This window comes from Arvicola amphibius, chromosome 11 (genome assembly GCF_903992535.2).
Source record: "Arvicola amphibius chromosome 11, mArvAmp1.2, whole genome shotgun sequence".
NCBI lineage: Eukaryota > Metazoa > Chordata > Mammalia > Rodentia > Cricetidae > Arvicola > Arvicola amphibius.
The window spans coordinates 113,166,362-113,186,597 of NC_052057.2; the positions used below are offsets into that span (position 1 = coordinate 113,166,362).

At 43.1% G+C, this 20,236-nt stretch overlaps 1 pseudogene; it reads right to left on the minus strand.

Moving 5' to 3' along the window:
• Positions 1–7,258: 7,258 nt before the first annotated feature.
• Positions 7,259–8,311, minus strand: LOC119826042 (annotated as a pseudogene).
• Positions 8,312–20,236: the final 11,925 nt, after the last annotated feature.

Here is a 20,236-nt window from a genome sequence, read left to right on the forward strand (position 1 = left end):
AGTAGACAGAGGAAGAACAGGGGAGTCAGGACATCCTCCCATTTCACAAAACAATAAACAGGACTCAGACTTTTAGTTACTGCTGGTGGAAGACGGAAGACGAAACTGCTGAATCCTTCTGGAATATACCATGGAAATGCAGAAAGTTCTTTAAAATCCAAATACATGGACTTGACAAATTATTTTTGAAAGTTAAAGTGCTCTCTCTCTCCCCCCTTCTCTCTCTCTCTCTCTCTCTCTCTCTCTCTCTCTCTCTCCTTTTTCTCTCGGAAAGGACTTAAGCATAAAGTCAAAATACATTTTAAGAATAAAATTGATAATGTTTAATAAAATGGATGGCCCTCAGTGTACATGTGACAGAATAAATATGCAGCTATTAAAACTTACCAAGTTTAAGATCATAAAATTACATGGAAAAGAGCAGTTAAAGAACTTAATATATTAGGGCCACATGGGAAAACATACAATGCTAATTTTTAATATTTATTTATTATTATTTTTAATTGTGTGTCCTCAGAGGCCAGAAGCATTGAATACCTCACCTCCCCACTTGAGCCAGAGTTACTAATGGAAGTTGTCAGCTGCCCAGTGTGGGTGCTGGGAATTTAACTCTGGTCCTCTACAAGAGCAATATGGTCTCTTGACCTCCAAGGCATTCTCTCCAGCTATGGCATTCTATTCAAACCTTTCCATGTATTTAGGTAACCAACAAATAAAAGATTGATAAGATAAAGACTGAGTACTCTCTTATATTACCTAAACATTTTATTTTTATAACTAGAAATTTTTTATTTTTACCAAAAATTATGTTTTCAACAAATGCCACTGGAAAAGTTGGATGTCCATACACCAAGAAATGAAGTGAATCAACTTCAAACCATTTGCAGAACCTGACTCCGGATCACAGATGAAATGTAAGATTTGGTCTGTGTAAAACCCAAGTTATAAAACGCTTAGAAGAAAATATTAGAAACAAAACTATCTGTGAAGAGTAGGAAATTAGCTAACACCAATGAAAGCACAAACCGTTAAAACAACAAGCGGGTAAACTGGACTTCAGCAGAACTTAAAAACGGTCTTCAAGACGTCATTAAGAAAAGGGAAAACCAGGAAGGCAGAGGCCAGACAAACCCTTACAGAGTGTCTGCCTGATACAGAACATGTATCTAGAGAAAAAGAATTTCTAAAACTCAACAAGGTGGCAACAAAACAACTGAAAATGAATTAACAATAATAAAAAAATGCCAGGTGGTGGCAGTGGCTGACACCTTTAATCCCAGCACTTGGGAGGCTGAGGCAGGCAGGTTTCTGGGAGTTTGAGGCCAGTCTGGTCTACAGAGCAAGTTCCAAGATGGCCTGGACTGATACACAGAGAAAGCTTGCCTCAAAAACAAAACAAAAACAAAAAAATCCAAAATACAACACACACACACACACAAAACAAAAACAAAACGAAAAACAAAAACAAATGAAAAGCATTAAAAAAAAGACTAAGAAAGCCATTAGTAGGTATTCCCTCATGAAAACATAAACCAGCTGGAAAGATGTCTTAGCCATTAAGAGCACATGCTGCTCTCACGAACAATCTAAATCTGTTCCCAGCACACATATCAGGTGGCTTCCAAGTGCCTGTAACCCCAGCACTGGGGATCTTGCGCCCTCTTCTGGCCTCTCTGGGCACCTGTACTCTCATGCACATACGTACTCACAGATAAACACACAGATAGATAACTGAAAATAAAATATTATTTTTTAAAAGGAAAAATAAAAAATGGCCAAAACTAACCCTACATGAATAGATGTTTGGCACCACTGGCTATCAGGGAAATGCAAATTAACAGCAGTGAGCTCATTCCATGGGTCCTAAGTGGCGGGCTGGGCTTGGCAGTTATTGTGCAATAGGCCTCTCTGAAATTGTATTACACAGTGGGCACACCCGTAATGAAAAGAAGGTAACAATGATGCAATTCACTTTGAGAACAGTTGTGGTTTCTTAAAAAGCCAAACATGCGCCTGCCATGTGACAGCCGTTTCGTTTCTATCTACTTAGGCAAGAGATAAAAGCATACATCCTTACAGAGCTTGTGCGTGGATAGCCAAAGCGCCTTTGTTTTAATAGTCAAAATTATATAGAAGCCAAATGCCCGTCAATGTGGACACAATCCGCTGGGGAGCAGCAATAAGGAATGAACAGCAGATATTTGCAGAAACATGAATAAATCTCCAAGTAATTATTTATGCTTGTTGAAACAAGCCAGGCCAGAAAAGGTACATGTTGTGTGGTTCCATTCGTATGAACAGATGTCGAGGAAATGGGAAATGCACTCCAGTGAGAAGGCAGGAGGTAGAGGATCAATCACAAAGGCTGTAAGTAAGCCAGCCGGAACGGCAGATCATTCAGTGTGTGATGCAGGGACGGCCTTACAGTGGGGTCCAAACGGTATACTGTCTGCTTCATAGACACCAACCACACCTCAGTAAAGTCACGAGAAAACAGAAGGGCAGTGTTTGTACTGGAAATATCAGTGAAGAGAAAAACACATCTTCAGATGAATTTACTGAACTCTCAGGAGAAAACCCTCTAAGAATGGACAATTTGGAATCTTTACAAGGGCAATGGCTCAACATGACAAAACTCTCTCCTTCCTATTTAGACGGGGAGACCATGTGAGGAAGTTCAGTGTAGCTGCGAGAAGCCTGCAGCCTTGGTAGGAAAGACACACATCCACGTGGCTTCAGGGCCACATTCTCAGCTGTTCTCCTCGGAGGAGCCAGGGAGGCTCACCTGTTGCTTATGAACCGGCATACCATACCACATGATTTCAAGGTTCCAGGAATACACTCTAGCTGGAACTGAGACCTGTTGACAATAAATAGTTCTAGGATTCATTCCATTTATTAAATACCAAGGAAGTGTCTGCTGCCGGGTCTGGGTGCAGCTTCTACACTGCTGTTGTAAATAATAATTGTCTTGGACTTCTGATGGCCATTTAATTTGATTTTTTTTAAAACTTCATACTTGGACAAAGGTGCACCCATGCAACCCTCTGACTTTACTTTCAGTATTTGATCAATGACATGGGATGTTCACTACCTCATTATAAAACTGGCTTTGTGTTTGGCGACTTTGTTCAACGCAGACTGCTGCAAAGGCCAGTGTGGCGCTTGGCAGATAAGGCATAACGAACGAACACACTTTCTGCCACAGTAAAACCCGTTACTTAGGATGCTAACTTAAACAAATTTTCAATCGCAGGACTAAACGTTAAGCTTACACTAGTCTGTAGACTGTGGCCCATTCATTGCAGGACCTAAAGACTGAGCTCACTGGCAACAGTCTTGCAAGGAAGGATATCCCACCCTAACTGGTACACATGGTCTGCCAGGAACATCTTCATCTAGTCTTAAAACAGACAATATATGACATTTAATGTTTCTGAATTATACCTTTATCATTTTTTTATTTTGATTAACACCAGAGCCTGGACAAGTGTAACCCAAAGAACAAATGCAAGCCATATGTGGGCAGGTATTCCAGAACCAAGACAATCGTGACCCAAAGAACAAGTGCAAGCCATACGTGGGCAGATATTCCAGAACCAAGACAAGTGTGAGCCACACATGGGCAGGTATTCAGGTAGGAGGAATTAGAAGCAGGACTAGATACCTGTAGGAGGGAGATATGTTATATTTCAAGCAAATGCAAGAGGTGGAGCCTGGAGCTATGTGATGAGATGGCTGAAGGGCTTCCCCGGACACTTGCATACTGGCCCAATGCTCAGACTGTTGAGAAGGAGGGAATCGCTATGTGCCCCTGTGGCTCCCTGAAACAGAACTAACTGGCCATAACCATCTGGTTTCTAACTAGCTTAGCTTTTTTTTTTTTTTTTTAAAAGAAGAAACATCTTTCTTTAATTATCAAACTGTACACTCACTCTGTTGTTTGCTGGCAGGTGATAATCAAAGGGATTCCAATTCACCAACCTGAAGCTTGGGCAGCAGCAGCAAAGGCAGCCCCCTCTCCACCACCCACAGACTCTTCAGTTCACTCCACACCTCTGAGCCCTTTTCCTGCTGTGACCTAGAAACATGCTGGAGGAGTCATTTCATAATCTTAGACAGTGAGTTTCTGGTCTTCACCTCTGCACACTGTTCCTTTCAAAGTTTACTTGGAGAAAGCCCCAACACAGATTCTCACTTTAACTCAGGCTAAAGCAGCAACAGTAGGCAAAGATGACCTACTTCTGAGGATAAAGACTGGTCCAAATCCTACCTGATCAGAATACCTTTGGGCAGTTTATCCTGTTTTAAAAACTGTAAGTATGATGTATGTACGTACATATGTATGTGGCATTTGTGAAGTAGGAGGACAGCTTGTGGGGGTTGGGTCCTCCTTTCACCGTGTGTATCGAGGGAACTGAACTCAGATCATCAGGATTGGTGGCAGTCATGGAAAGCTTACTATAGTCTTTAGTGTAGTCCTGAGGGCTCAATATATAAAGCTATTGCATACAGCACGCTACTCAGCAATCCGTGCTGTCCCACCATGTCCTGATATGTACAGGACCAGGGCTGCTGAGATGGCTCAGTGGGTAATGGTGTCTGCTGAGCTCCGTACCTGGAAACTATGTAGAAGGTAGAAGCAGAGGATCAACTCCACATGTGTGTCCTGATACATGCATGTCTTTTCTCTCCCACATCATACACACATTTACACAATAATGATAAATTATGGAAATAAGGACTGACCCTCCCCAATACCGGCTCTTATACAGATCACAGTCAACACGGAAACAAAAGAACATTTCATATGAAAGGCTTATGCACTCAAAGAGTAACATGGTATCTGGAGAAGTCGCATGCTTATGATTGCTTGTCTGTAGACAGGTAGGGTGTACCTTGGGATTTATGGTAATTGCAGTCACAGATAAACCCAAATCACAACTACAGAAACTGGTTTTCTGTGAAATGGAATGGCAACTTGGGCAAAATTTTTGCCTATTCAAAGATAAACTTACCAGGGCTTAACTGTGGCTGGTAGAGGACTACTTTTTTACTTTTTTTGTGAGACAAGGTTTCTTTGTAGCTTTGGACCCTGTCCTGGAACTAGCTCTTGTAGACCAGGTTGGCTTCGAACTCACAGAGATCTGCCTGCCTCTGCCTCCTGAATGCTGGGATTAAAGGTGTGCGTCACCACTGCCCGGGTAGAACACTATTAAGCCCTTTAAAACACATACAACTGAGGTGCCTCTCTTTCACACAGCCCAGTGGTTCTCAACTTTCCTAAGGCTGCGACCCTTTAATACAGTTCCACATGTCGTGGTGACCCTCGAATGAAAATTATTTTCATTGCTACTTATTAACTGTAGTTTTGCTACTGTTATGAATTGTAATGTAAATATCTGATATGCAGGATGGTCTTAGGTGGCCCCTGTGAAAGGGTCCTTCACCCCCTCAAAGGGGTCATGACCCACTTACAACCATTATCTCCCTTTCCCACCCCAGCTAATCACCCATAGTTCCCCTGTGGCTAAGGCAAGGGTTGGCCAGAGTTGTGTGGTGTTAACGCCCATCCAGCACATCCAGGCTGGTGAGGGTGATGTACAGAGGGAAGTCACAGGGAGAGGTGGGGTCTAATACAGCTCAACAATTAGAATATGGATACACATAGGAGGCACTCAAGTGTTTTTATAACGAATAGAAAATAGGAAGAGGAAGGGGAAGAGGAGGGCCCTTTCTACCTCGTTGGCCCACCAGATGATGAAGAAAACAGTTGTCTCCACAAATGACTGAGAATTGAAAACTTGGAAGTTCTCTGGACTTTCAATTGCATATCAAGCATTTAAGGAGATAAGACCTTTTTCTTGTCTTGGTCCATTCTCAATGATACCAGGAAGCTGTAGTCACTGTGCCACCTTGTGGTCATGACTAGAAAGTTCATTTTCCCTTAATGGACCAGATAGTCCCCGACTCTTGCACAAAGGTACCAAGAAATACATACATTAGAAGCAACTTAGAGACAAATAAATGTCTTAACATCTCACGTAGGTCTTAAAGTGTCACTGGGAACACAGAGCTCACAAAGGGGCACTGACAATTCATCACTATTGACAACCAAAACCAGAAGGTAGAAAACACCACAAAATAAATACAGGCTAGGTACAAAGACAGTCCACAGGAAGAAGAGATCTGGGTGGAGGGTGCTTCTGAAAGGAGGTACAGCTGAACATGACCAGAGCTGGGGTGTGCTGAGCACCATGGGGATGAGGCTTCCCTTGGTGGGAACCATGGGGTCTTAGGAAAGGAGTGTCGACGGAGGCTGGAGAAAACACAGCAGAAGCAGCAGCGAGACTTGGTGGTGTGCTAGAGAAATCTCATCTGGGTCAAACAGGGCGCTGTGGTCTGCATTAGGGGTTCAGCTTTTTTCAGCTTCAGGTGGCTCAGCTATAAAGCAAGGTTTATACTGGCCTGCCGTGGGCAGTGAGTGACAGTGGACAGGAGACACATCCTGTAATGAGGAGCGGCAGCAGCCAGTAGAATTTTACATGAGCAGGAGTTAGTAGGGTGAAGACGCTGAATGGCAACTTATTTAATAGATCCTGGGACACTAGCAAAGTTGATTTTTTAAATGTTGTAAATTCTTTTACTGCTATCTTTCCTACCTCTATCACTCCCAAATCATGTAGGGTTCCAGTTTTTCATTTCCTAACTCTTTCCCCAAAAGGTGCTACCTCCTTCCCAGGCAACAGAGCAAGGGCAAGACTTCAGTCTGGACTCATTTTTGCTTCATCTTCCTCCAGCCTAGAGCCAGGAAGGCATGGTGACAGAGGGATGGGCAGATGGCAGAGGACGGCACAAGGGCCTGAGAAGATCAAGGACTACTCTGGGCTGAGCACGGTCTTTCCAGACCTGGCCCCTGTGTGTGGGAGAGGTGAAGGCATGTTGGATAGATCTGTCATAATAGCAGAACCATAATCCTTTCTGGGGTAGACCAATTAACGTGGATTTTCAGCAAGGCTGTACCTGGTATTTTATAGCTGTTGCTGTGGACAGGCTTCTAGCTCTGACTCTTCATCAATCTGGTATCTATAGGCGGGAAGGAAAAGCAGTCCCTGCCTGCCCCCAAGTACCATAGGCTGTCCCAGGAGAGCAGTTAGCCTGAAGGGAGGGTAACCTGGACCCAAGATTGTCTCTCTCTTGTATGTGCATGTACACACACACACACACACACACACACACACACACACACACACACACACTAGATGCTCTTGTTAGGTGGTACTCCCTGGAAGAGCAAATCTAAACTGCAGAGCAGGCCCAGGGACTCTTGAGATTCAGTACCTACTGTCCAGTAGACTGCGCTGGTTGAAGATGGGCACTGGGGTAAGAGGTGGGAGGTAGTATGGTCAAGGGCATTACCACATTGGGGATGTAGATGTAAGAGGTAGGTAGCTGTCCCCAAAGTGAATGCTAGACAGTCCCATGGGATCTGGGGAACCCTGAAATAAGTGAAGGAGCCAGATCCCTGCCCTGAGGACAGGGAGAAAGGCCTGATGACTGCCCCTGGGGAAGTCTCCCCCTCTACTCTTGTGGGTCTTGGAGGGAGCAGACAGGCCACAGAGGCTTCTCAGAGGAGTCAAGGGGTGTAGTGTATACCCTCTGCTCCCCCTTGGATCAATATATGGGGACCATGTTGATTCTTTCTCTGGGTCCCCTAGCAGGAACTTGATGTGAAACCCTTCCAGGACGGTTGTAAAATCCTGGACGCCTGATGGGTTTGGCCACGGAGCATGAAGGGGCTCAGGTCCTTGTCAAAAGCTCTGTGTGTCCCAGGTCTGCCACTGCTGGCACAGGGCAGTGTTCTGAAGACACAGCACCTCTGCCGGGATCAGGCATGCGCATCACCCGGAAGTTGCCCTTAACCTGGGGTTTCACATGGTCCTTGGGCACCTTACAGAAGCAGGTGTTGGAGGAAAGGTTGTGGCAGATGGAGTTCTTCCAGCTCTCATAGTTGTCCCTGAAGAAGGGGAATGCTGCCTAGATCCAGGGAATGATCTGGGCCAGCTTTAGCCCGAGGATGGAAGGATGCGGCCTGAATTATCAAGGTGATCATGGGCAATGAGGTTTGTTGGGCCTCAGGGTTACCTATTCTTCCTCCTCTTGGGGCACTTCGAGGAAATTCAGCTTTTGGGGGCCTCAGGTGAGGCTGTAAGGGAGGCAGCTCTGGGCTGGGGTCTGGCCTAGCAGAGGGCTCAGGGCCACCAGATGGTGAATGTGGAGGCTGGGTGCCAGTCTGAGGCCATGCTACCATCAAAGGTTTGAAAGAGCAGGGTGAGAGCTGGGATGTCGCTCAGTGGTAGAATGCCTGCCTAGCATGGGTGAGACAATGCATTCACACACACACAAACACACAAACACACACACACAAACACACACACACACACACAAACACACACACACACACAAACACACACAAACACACACACACACACAATAAAAATAAGCAAAGCTCAAGGTGCGTATGGAGAACGGCAGTTGCAGAGACACTTTGGACCTCAGGAGTGTGGGAAGGAACCCAATGCCAGGAGTAAACCATCAGAGAGCCAGGCAAGAGGAGCAAGAGGGGCTACTACACAGGATGAAGTCCCAATAAGCTTTCCTGCCTCAGAGGGAAAAGGGCACACATCAGGAAGGAATTGTTTGGGGCCGGTTCCCTCAGAGCTCACTCACTCCTTGCCTCCAGACTGGCTCTGACTACTGGTCCAGATGTCCCATTCCAGCAATAGCCCTCCTTACTTCTCGCCATCCCGGAAGAACCCCCCCCCCCACACACACACACTTTTCTTGGCTCTCCAGAGCTTTTAGTAATCTTGGAAAGAACTTTCCTTAGGGGAACAACAGAGTCCAGAGATGGGAGATGGGAGAGAATGTTCTGGGCAGAGCTGGGGGGTAACTATGTAAGAACTATAAGCCTACCTAGCTAACAAGTGGGAGGAAACTAGATAATCGTATCTATTCACCAATTCCGTGGATATTTTATTCACAAATAAATTTACCTCCCTCAAGCATCTTTTCCCCTCGGCAGTGCCAACCTCCTGAGGAAACAGTTTGTGTTTTGTATGTGGTCTCATTCCTTTACCATCCAGCCTGTCACAGAAGAAAACAGCACCGTTTCCCTACGAGGCAAACCTAGTGGCGTCCTTCTGTTATCACCATGGGGTGATCTTCACTGCCATCACTGTGCAAACTCTAGCCTCTTGCTTTCCCGAGGCCTCTGGTCATTTCCTTGCACTTTCCCTTGGTGGCACTGCTTTTCCACTTGTCCTTGTTCACCGGCAAGCCGGCATGTCCCAACACATGCTAGATCTCCTAGTCCTCTGTGTACCCTCTCACTGAGCACCAGGTTTCTCCTGTGCTATGTGCAGCTTCATGCTCATGAAACCACTAACTGCCTCTCTCCTGGTCTCCCATGTATCTTTCTATATAAGCCAACTCCCTACATGTCAATCTTTCCCTCCTGGGTTTTATGCATACTGCAGACTGTACCATGCCTGCTTTGAGTCAGATATCAGGTACTAAGCTAGATCCTCTCCTCAGACTTCAAGCAGGGCTTCCTCAAATTGACAGGTGGCAGAAGACAGGAAGAAGGAATCCAAAGATGCATAGTTCTGAGGGGCTGGATCAACAAGGACCCTCGGCTGTTGGGAGCAGTGAGACCCCAGATCTTGAATTTCTTGTAATCCCCTGATGTGAGTGCCTACAGCTGTTCCGAGCACGAGACCTTCAGGAGTTCCTGATGGCAGAGTAGTTTCTGGTGGGTTTGGCTGGGGCGTGGCTATCTCTATATAATCAGCCCCTGAACACAATAAAGGGGGCATTCTTGGGGAATTCAAGGATGGCCCGTGTCTCTGTCCCTGTGTCTGTATGTGTCTGTGTATTTTAACCTCCTGCCCCTTGCCCGAATCTCGGTAACAGGGTTCAAGCGCACCGAACACAGACATGGGGGCGCGGTGTGCGGCACTCGGAGACAGCAGCAAACACAAAAGAATTTCTGTATAGTCGCCTGAATAACGAGGAACAACCTGGAAAAACCTGGCAGGATAATGAGACAGCAGTCCTGCTCCAGTGAGGGAAACTAGTTTCTCCTGGAGACAAAGGGAACAAGGTAGGGACCAGCTAGAGAGGCACCTTCCCGAGTGCCCTGTGCTCTCCTTGGGGACTGCCAGCCAGAAGTAAGTGGAGCTCCTGAGCCGCGTGTAAGGTGCCCCTTGCAGGATGACGGTGACTGCTGTCCTCTCAAGGCCCATGGCTAGGGGGCAGGGGCTCCTCGAAAGTTATACATCAGGCATAACCCCGAGAAAAGTACAGCTCCTTAGACAAGTGAGCCAGCCCCTTCTCTATCCCTGGGTTGCTCTCTGAGCTGTAGTGATAGTGCCTGTGTACAGCCATCTTGTTACCCGCTAGGAGCTCAGTCCCACCTGTGTGTATCCAGTCTTCCTCCTGAGCTGGCATTAGAGGGCAAGGTGTGCACCTCCAGCTTTTATCTCTTCTTTTTCTGAGAACCAGACATATAGTGAACATCTGTGCAATCAGTAAGATGAGTTGCGGGGAAGAAAGCCTGAGCAAACTTTTGCAGCGGTTTGGAGCTCTGAGACAAAAGTCATCTGCCTAGGAAAACGTCCCCGGGAGTAATTATTGCCCCCACCTCAAGAGAAAAAGCTGTTTGGAGGAAAGCCATGACTACCGGAACTGTGTATTACAATGTTACTTGTATATCCATCTCATGCTAAGGAAGCAAGTGTTTATCCTCAGTGGAGTAGAATATCAGGTGACTGGTCTGAGATCCTCACAGCAGGGCCAAAGTCTCAAAATGGGTTGTGTGCTTTTCTCGGTTCCTGAAAGCTGTGAGCATCATGCACTGTATGTAAATTGCCTCCGTCACTACCGGGTACCTTTCGGGACAGAACCACAGGGCTTGTAGCATACAGACACACAGATTCCTGCATAGCATTACGGGAATGCCACCTGTATGGATCATCTGAAATCTATTGTAGGCCATTTTAAAGATAGACAAAAGTTGAGAAAGCAGCAAAATGAATTCTTGCAGCCATAACTGGTTTTGACAGCAGTGTAACAGAACAGCAGGACACAGGAAAGCAAGAGGCTAGAGTTTGCAGATGATGGCACCGAAGATCACCCCATGGTGATAACAAAAAGATGCCACTAGATTTGCCTTCTAGGGAAAGAGTGCTGTTTTCTTCCGTGACAGGCTGGAAGGCTAGAGATGGGGAGGTAAAGGAATGAGACCACATACAAAACACAAACTGTTTCCTCAGGAGGTTGGTACTGCTGAGGAAAAGAGATACTTGAGGGGCTGGAATGGAGGTTAAGATTTGGGTTTTGCTTTTTTGATGGAAGAAAATTTGAGCACAGTTTATAAGCAGAGAGGAAAAATGGGAAATTCCAGTATGGGAGGGGAGCCGAACAGGTTGTCTCTGCAGCTCGCCTCATGTCATGCATAGTCTTCTGGTGCAGACACCTCAGCCAGACAGCTAGACAGCTAGATACAGTCTCCCCAGAGCTTGGAAGACATGTTGGGCAACACTACAGAAACCCAGAAGCAAAGAAACGCCAGGCAGGCAGGGACTGTGCAGAGGGCACAACCTGCTTTGGAAAGGCGGCAGGAGGCCTAGTGAGTCTTAGGCAAAGGTGTCAGCGGACACTAAGGGTGGGGACTGCAGGGAGAGGACTGAGCTCAGGGCCTGAGTATCACTGTATCACCAAAGGTCCAGTGTAAGACTCGGCGAGCCTCTCTCCCAGCCAGGATAAAAGCCCACTGAAGAAATGACAGGGCATAGCCTTTGTCTCATTGGCTATCCTCCCCTGCTGTTCCTGCCCACTGCCATTCCAACCCTCAGTCACAGGTCAGAACTTCACAGAGCTGCGTGCCCTTGCTCTAGGACTGCTCCTCTGAGCCTGGCTCTCCCGTCCTTTCTCCACATGTCCATCGTGACTATGCCCCTACAGCAGAAGTGCCAAGCTGCAATTCTGGTTCCAACTGAGTGACCATGGGTGGTTTTATGAGTAGAAGCCAGATGTCTAAACTGTAAGTTGTAGGGGTTGCTGAGAACCAGTCACTACTGAAAATAAATACCCAGAATTCTGGTGAACATGGACCCGATGGGGAATACCTGAGCACTCCAAATAGCAGAGGATCATGAGAGGGCCTGCCCTGGTCAGACCCAGCACACCCATCTCCTCTTGCCCTGCATGGCTCCCTCAGGACCAGTATGGCGGTCTCAGCGCACCAGGCAAGAAGCACATCTCTGCCTCCTACTTCCGGTGAAACCATTTCTTTCACTAAATGTCACTCCCTCTTTTTTTTCTGCCTCTTTCTAACTCAAGCCTTTGCCAAGGCCCATCTCAAGCTTCCCTTCTTCCTCCCACAGCGTTTGATATCTATGTTATTCTCTGGACATTTAAAAATATACTGCCTCTGTGTTTCTTTTGTACTTCCACCCACCACCTAACTGGCATTTTTAAAAGCAAGCAGAAGTTAAGGCAGTGAGCACAGGTACCCTAAAAAGAGTGGCAAGGGTACCCTTTATACCTTGACCCCCACTTAGCACAAGAATCAAGTTTTAGTCATTGGGACACGAGGTAAAAAACAAAGTCTGTCTGGTCTCTCACTACAGAACGGGTCAAAGTTAGGTGCCAACGCCCATCTCGAGCAGTGGCATGGCTCTCCGTCCTCAAGCAAAGGCAAGGAAGCTGCAGCCTGTCTTTTAAACCAGTGTAAATTCTTGTGATTTTAGGCAAATCTGCACAGCCGTTTACAATGCTTTGTTAAAATAATGTCAGCCGGTCTAGTTTTACCTTGAGGTTGCTATGAAGAGTAAGAAACAAGATAAGCGCCGGGCGGTGGTGGCGCACGCCTTTAATCCCAGCACTCGGGAGGCAGAGGCAGGCGGATCTCTGAGTTCGAGGCCAGCCTGGTCTACAAGAGCTAGTTCCAGGACAGGCTCTAGAAACTACAGGGAAACCCTGTCTCGAAAAACCAAAAAAAAAAAAAAAAAAAAAAAAAAAAAAAAAAAAAAAAGAAACAAGATAAGCAAATAAATTTTTAAAAAGTTTCTTTGAAGGTGGTAGTATTCCAATACTGATTCAAAATTTAATCACATTTTCATATCAGTTATTTTTAAGAAATTCAAGATGGTATTTACAGAGCTGAAAAAATGTCCAACCCTTCAACATGGGGACCCTCACAGGACCGCGCAGGTGAAGCTTGCGCTCTGGCCTTCTCACAGGGGGCAGACAGCACACCCTGCAGCGATTTCCTTTATGGCTCCTGGGAGGGAAGGGCCATCCCTTTACTCTGGTCTTAGAAGTTCAGTATCGAAAATTAACCAACCTAAGCAATACTTTCCACTGCTACCATATAGAATTACATTGTTTACTGAAGCAAAGCCGTTCAAAACTCCTGAAAGAAACAGTGGCCATCCAGAAATCAGGTGGCTTGGCCGTAAATCTGACTCGAATGAACTATGTCTGAGATCCTTCCTGTAAAACAAAGTTTAGATTTATAATATTTTTGAGTCTACTTTCCCTTAGAAAGCACATACATTTTCCACCAATTCCATATATATGTATGCATATAAATACATAGCTTAATAAGCATTCATACAACACTCTCTAACCTGAGTGGATCAGTGAAATGTTAAGCTTCAAATTTTTAATTCTTGCAACAAATTTATTACTTCTTAGATATGTTAATCTTGGTACTGACATAACCGGCCTACACCAACAGATGAATTTCTAATTAGCTTTTGTAGTCTGCTCATACTGAGACTCACTCAATGCGTGCTGCACGCCCACTCCGTCTGAACCTCCTATCTCGGGCTGCTTTGAAAATGAAACGAGAAAGGTAAAAGCAAACGGATGATGCTGCGATCCAGCCCAACCAAGTGTTTTATGGCTGAAGCACAGCATTAATACTTAAATACGACGATGATATAATTTAAAAGTCATGTTGGTCAGTGATTCACAGAACTTAACCAATCAAGTTAAGTTTCCTTTCCTCCTAAGCAGAAACAGTCTCTTTTTGTGTGCGATCGTTTTGGTTTTGCTTTTACTAGGAAGAACTTGTAATTATAACTTGGCTAACATGAAAACTCTCATGACACTCCTCATCTTTACATGCTCGGGACCTCTGCTTTCTGACTTGACCAGTTTCAAGCCACACTTGAAGACCTCGTCCAGCGCGGCTTCATTTCAGCGAAACGGCAGATGAGACAGACAACAGCATTTACCTTTAGGGTTTCCCCACATTTTCTCTTTTGGCAGCTGAACACGGCACTTGTGAGCTGCAGAACTTCTGAGAGCTAGCTGGAGTGCAGCAGCACACATAGAGGCAGGGCACACACAGGAGCGTCCGTGCACATCGCCCTGCACGCTCCTGTCCCACGGGTGCTCCAGAACTTCACCACTGGCTAACACAGCAGCTGGGTGCCTGCCGCAGCAGCTCTGCCATACACAGGGTGGCAGCAGTGAGAGCACAGCAGAGCCAAGCAGCAAGCACACTTGGATGCCAAGGGGAGCACACCAGTGTGTCTGAATCCTGATTAGGAAAAAAGTTCGCAGACACACGGGCATTTTGGTTTTAATTAACAAGTTCCTTTTCATTCTGGCAGAGGGACCATGGACTGCAGAGAGGCATTATGAGTCACCCTCGGGACGGGACCCGTTCTGCTCTTTTAAGCTGCTTTCTTCTTTGCTTGATGTGACCAAGAAAGGGTGAATTGAGTATCATTTCATTCAAGTATGACACTGGGCCAATGTGGAGCCGAGCAGTTATATCTATAGTGCCTATTCTGAGATAACCTGAGCTGTGGGCAAAGGTACTTCAGAACACGACTCCCTTTGAAGAACTGCATGCAGTGAGAACAGGGGCACGCTTAAGAAATAAAAGTTTAATAAAACTGAACGGAGTTATAATATCCACAAAGAGGACTTTTGAAGAAAACACTCAGAACAGTGCCTTTACCCAACACTGAAGCAGCACGTCTGAGAAAACACGTAACAGTTAAAGCTCCCAAACACAGCGGATGTGCAGCTGAGTACCAGGCTATCTGTTGACACTTTTCTTTGAGAAACAACTAATATGATTGAAGATACTAAAATCTTTGATGCAATTTTGGCCATTTAAAATATGTTTATTAACTGTTAAAGACAAATGCTTAAGACCTTTTGCAGACTGCCAGACTTTATTTTATTTTAACAATTACTTTGTTTACAAACTTCTAGGACTTAAAAGCATATTCAGAAACAAAAACAATTCTTTCGGCTAAAATTCTGTCTCTTTCAACAGTAAATCAATTTATTCAGATAAATATTTAAATCTCTCTTTTTTTCCAGTTAAGTTTATTATTTGGTGGTTTATTTTCATCTCAGTTTGGGTAACCAATTACGGCAACACATTTTCACATACAGTCCTTTAAAACATGATGCATGACAATTATTTTTGAGGACTGCCTTATACCTTTCTTTAGAAGTCTGAAAGGAATCCCTGGGAAGGCTGACACGTGCCCTGCCCACCGAGCAGACTGAAATTGGCTCTCTGTGCACCATCCCTTCTGAGGATGCACAGGTTTTGCTTCGGGAAAGTAGAGTGGACGCGGTCACCGAGCCCTACAGATAGATGCACACTGTACTCACCTGGATGTTCGCTGTCTGGAAACCTCTAACTCTGCCAAGAGAGAACCAACAGGGCTGCTTCCACCACGACTGGTATAACTATTTTATCGGCCGTCCAGTTCTATCTTAATGCTGAGATCATACACCTTTCCGACAATTTTCAAATAAAATACTAATATTAGAAGAGAAACGCAACTAAGATAGAAATTTACGCAATTAAATTACCTCAGACAATAACAAATTACCAAAACACAGGAAAAACATTTTCTGACATTTACTTAAGCAGTTTTAAGGGTCTGAGGCTGAGTTTGCAATCAGGTACATTGGACACACCACTATTCATTTTAAGGACACGACAGATATTACCCATCACGTGCAAAGTAGCAAAATTTCCATAAACTTATAAAAATTATAAAAAGTTTCATGTCAAAACAGTAGAGCTAATTTCCCTTCTCCAGAATGGAACCCTCACAGAAACTGTCCTTAGAAAATGCAAAAGGCAACCTAAGAAAGGGAACACACTCCTATTTAAATGCTACTTTACTCCATTGCCTTAAGATGATACAATATAATCTTTTATTGTAAATAAAACTAATTTACTGAGAAAAACTAGCAGACTAAAATTCAATCGGTGCTGTGTTGAACCTGCAAAGTTAAACAACTTAAGCTTCCAGCTTTGGTTCCCTAAAATTCTCCCCATCTAGAACAATCTAGATGGATCTTCAGAGAAACAGAACCGGCAGCTACACTTTCTAATTCTGCCTTTTAGAGTCCTCATTTAAAAACTGATTTTTAGTTTCCAAAAAATGTATCCTAAAGATTCTAATGCCCACTGATCAGATAGTAGATTTTTTTCCCCCTTTTTACGGTATGAGGTGCATCATTTACTCTGAGAATATTCTCATACTCAGAAACTGTAACATAGAAAAACCATAAACAACCTACACACAGTGCACCAACACTGGTCTGGGACAATAGCTTAATCTTAACAACTGAAAAGTGTAAAATGAGGCTCTCGTTCTCAAAACAGGTAGATCTCAAGACTCTACAATGCACTACAGCCACTGCCAGAAGGACTCAGAGCAGGCTGCAAAACCAAAGGTGAATTCTAGAGACCACAAGAGAAGGCTTTAATTCTCCTTCAGAAAATCAATGGCTAATTAGTAAATGAGAAAGAGAAACGTCTTTAATCAGCAGCATACACCTTAAAATGCTCTGAAAATCAAGTCTCATTTGTGGAACACTCTTATCTGCATCTTGTGAAAGGCTTTAAAAGTGTTCTCAAGGTTGTAAGAAATTATTCAAATTGCCCCTAAAAATCCACAGAACAAAACTATTCTTAGAATGAGGCTTTGAAATTTATTTTACTAACCTAGAAAAGTTTTAAGCTTTCCAGTAAAGAAGAAGGAAGGCAGTTTTCACCGCCTCCTAAGGCTCTCAGACTATTCACAGAACTATACATTTCAATCCTCTTTAAAATCTTTTTTAGAAACAGCAGAAAATGACTTTCTCCTTTTCCTTCTGTTAAAAAAAAGAATTTCAAATCATCACTACAAATCATTCGTAGAATTTAGTTTAATCCAAATCTAAAGAGAGAAGGGGCAGAGGCTCTGAAGGTCTAATTTTAAAAGGTGGTTACAAATTCAGCAATTTACACTAAAATTATTCTCTGATAAAATTCCCCAAATTAACACTCAGATATCCTTTGGTAAACTTGCGATTTTAGCTTTAGAGCTGGTTATGCTTTATTCATAAGTTGAATTTTAAGTTTATCATAATTACTATTTTATTCTGAAATTCTTATTTCTCCAGTCTCTCATCATTATTTTGAACATTTAGTTTACACTGATGCTGAGTACATTTCGATTGTCAGAAGTCTTACATTTAAATGGCACCAAAACCACATTTTTGTTCTCTAATATCTTCACATTTTAGGCTTTCTAGCATTTTAAATTAGGAAAAAGTTCCATTTAAAAACAAGGCAAAGGAATACTCCTTGCAAACTGAGTTTCCTATCAGCCTAGGCTGTAGGAGCAGGCATTCAGCCTATGCATGCACGCCCATTTCATAGGCAGTCCTCTCAAACCCCAACACAGACTCTGGTTAGTTTCAACACCAGGATCTTGCGGGGACTCTGTTTACAAGGCACACAGGGACCTTGAAACACTAAGAATTTTAATGTCACATCACACTACTTCCCTTTTTAAAAAATGAGATATTATTTGTTTTATAACTTTTCTGTACTTTGATATGCATTATAAAAAGTAAAAGCCTTAAGAATAACAAACACCAACACATATACAAAATCAGAACCCAAAAACATCCAAATGTCTCTGACAGTCAGCATCACCATATCCTGGTCAATCCTCTCCTGTATGTAGGACACACAGACAGGAGACACACCAGGTAGAATGCAAATCTCAGGGAGAAAGGCCAATAAATTGAAAAGTAAAATTCAAACTATGCCTCTGTCATAATGTCTATTGGGATTTTCTGCAGATATATTTCTCATAATGTCAAATGTTAACACCTACACACCAACCTTTCATAAAAATTTATAATCTAGAAATACTCATTTACTTTCTCAAATTAAATCTGAAATTAAATTTTCAAATGAGATATAAATTTGCCCTGATACGAAGGAAAAGCATTAACAGCAGATCTCAGATTTCAGAGTTTCAAAAAAGTTAACAATGATATGATTACAAGAGAAAAGCATCAATAAATCACTTCTGAAGTGTCCTTGTGTTGGGATGGAAAAGAGCTCTTCTGTATGAGCTCCGAAATCACAGGGAACCATGGACCCTGCCCTTGCATTGAACTTGTTTGTAAACACTTTTCTAAGCCTACCTAAACACTTACTAATTGCTTAAATATGCTGCCTACATTAATTCCTGTTAAAATTAAAGAAATTGAAGGTCTGCCTTTGTTTTCAAGCAATGACAGACATGCTTTCAACATATTCAGTGTTTCAGAAAAGAAATGTCTCTAAGGTTCTTCAAACACTTGAGATGATGGCTCGAGGGAGGGCTTCTCTCTGTCACCCTGAACAGATCCCACTTGCTTAGCTTTTGCTCAACAGATACACTTTTCTTCTTCTGAAACTCTCCCCTCACATGCAACAGGTTAACTTTTTATATGTTAAATTCCCAAAGTAGAAAATTACAAATAATAATATCAAAATATTCCTAGAAGGATGAACATTTTGATTAGACAACTTGAGAAAAATGATTACTGAAAGCAAACTTCAAAGGCAGCCATGGACATAGATTTTAGTTGTCTTTTTTGAAATCTCAGTTACAATAGGAACATGACATTTAATTTAGAAACAACAATTTAATTCTTAGGTAAAATTCCAGGACACTATATGAAAATATATTTAACAAAAATAAAGACTCTAATAACAATGAAGGAAAATTCCCATATTTGATTGATATTAAAACATAAACAGCATTCTTAAAATTTCCAACTATATTGATAGACAAATTCACTATTTTAGCTATAAAATGTATTTACTAAAATATTTTGATTATAATAAATACACAGATATGGAGTTTTATCAGTACTAGCCCACACTCACTAAATCATCTACCACAGCAGAAAAATTCTTTTCAGAATTCTGAATAGCAACACTGGGCATCTAAGTCTCAGACAGGAATCTAAATCGGTGAGGTTTCTCTGACCTTATGTGGAGCAGGAGATACCCTTAGATAATTTTGTAAACTGGTATAATTTAATAGGACTTCGAGACAAAGGACGTTCAACAGGTAGGATTTCTATGCCATCAAAAAACCTTAAAAACCAGTTCAATCCAGCTATTGTGGCACTCTCTACCTAAACGAGACTCTAAGACTCACAGGTTTTAATCTGGGCATTCTGAGCACATTTTCTAATTTAGAAAAGTACAAAACCCAAACATAAAGTTTATATCACTCTATATGAGAAAGAATAACCTTTAATAGGAGAACTTCTGTTGAGGTTGACAATAAAGAATGGAATCCTATTTTTAAGTGCCCAAACAACTTAATAGCTCAATGAGCTAACAACTAAAAGCAAAAAACTGCCTTGACTTTGACTGACATTGAATTTATTGGTATTAGTATTTGGTTTGTCGAAGTGGCAACTGTTCAGTATCCAAAAGTCTGGTGTATTTTAAGCACAGAGCACAATCCTGACTACTTATAGTCAAAGTAACTATCTTAAGCCAAAAACACAATGAAAATGCAAAATAAACTTCAGAGGTTTTCGAAGTAATGCAGGAATTTCTGAACCCTTTGGACAGAAGGTTAGAGTGGGGAGGGGTTATCTTCTTCATTGATACTTTAATCTCTTTTCAACCCATTATGATTTTAATAATGATTTGTGACACTGTGTTTTCTTTAGTGACTTCTTAGAAAGCTGTGGCTGTTTCCCAAGTGGGAAACCACAGGGTGACGCTCACAGGACACCTTACAGAATTCTCGTGAAGGTATTTACAGAAAGGTGCTGAGAAATGTTCAGTTAGAAACAGGAACTAACACACAATGGACTTCAAAATAATAAC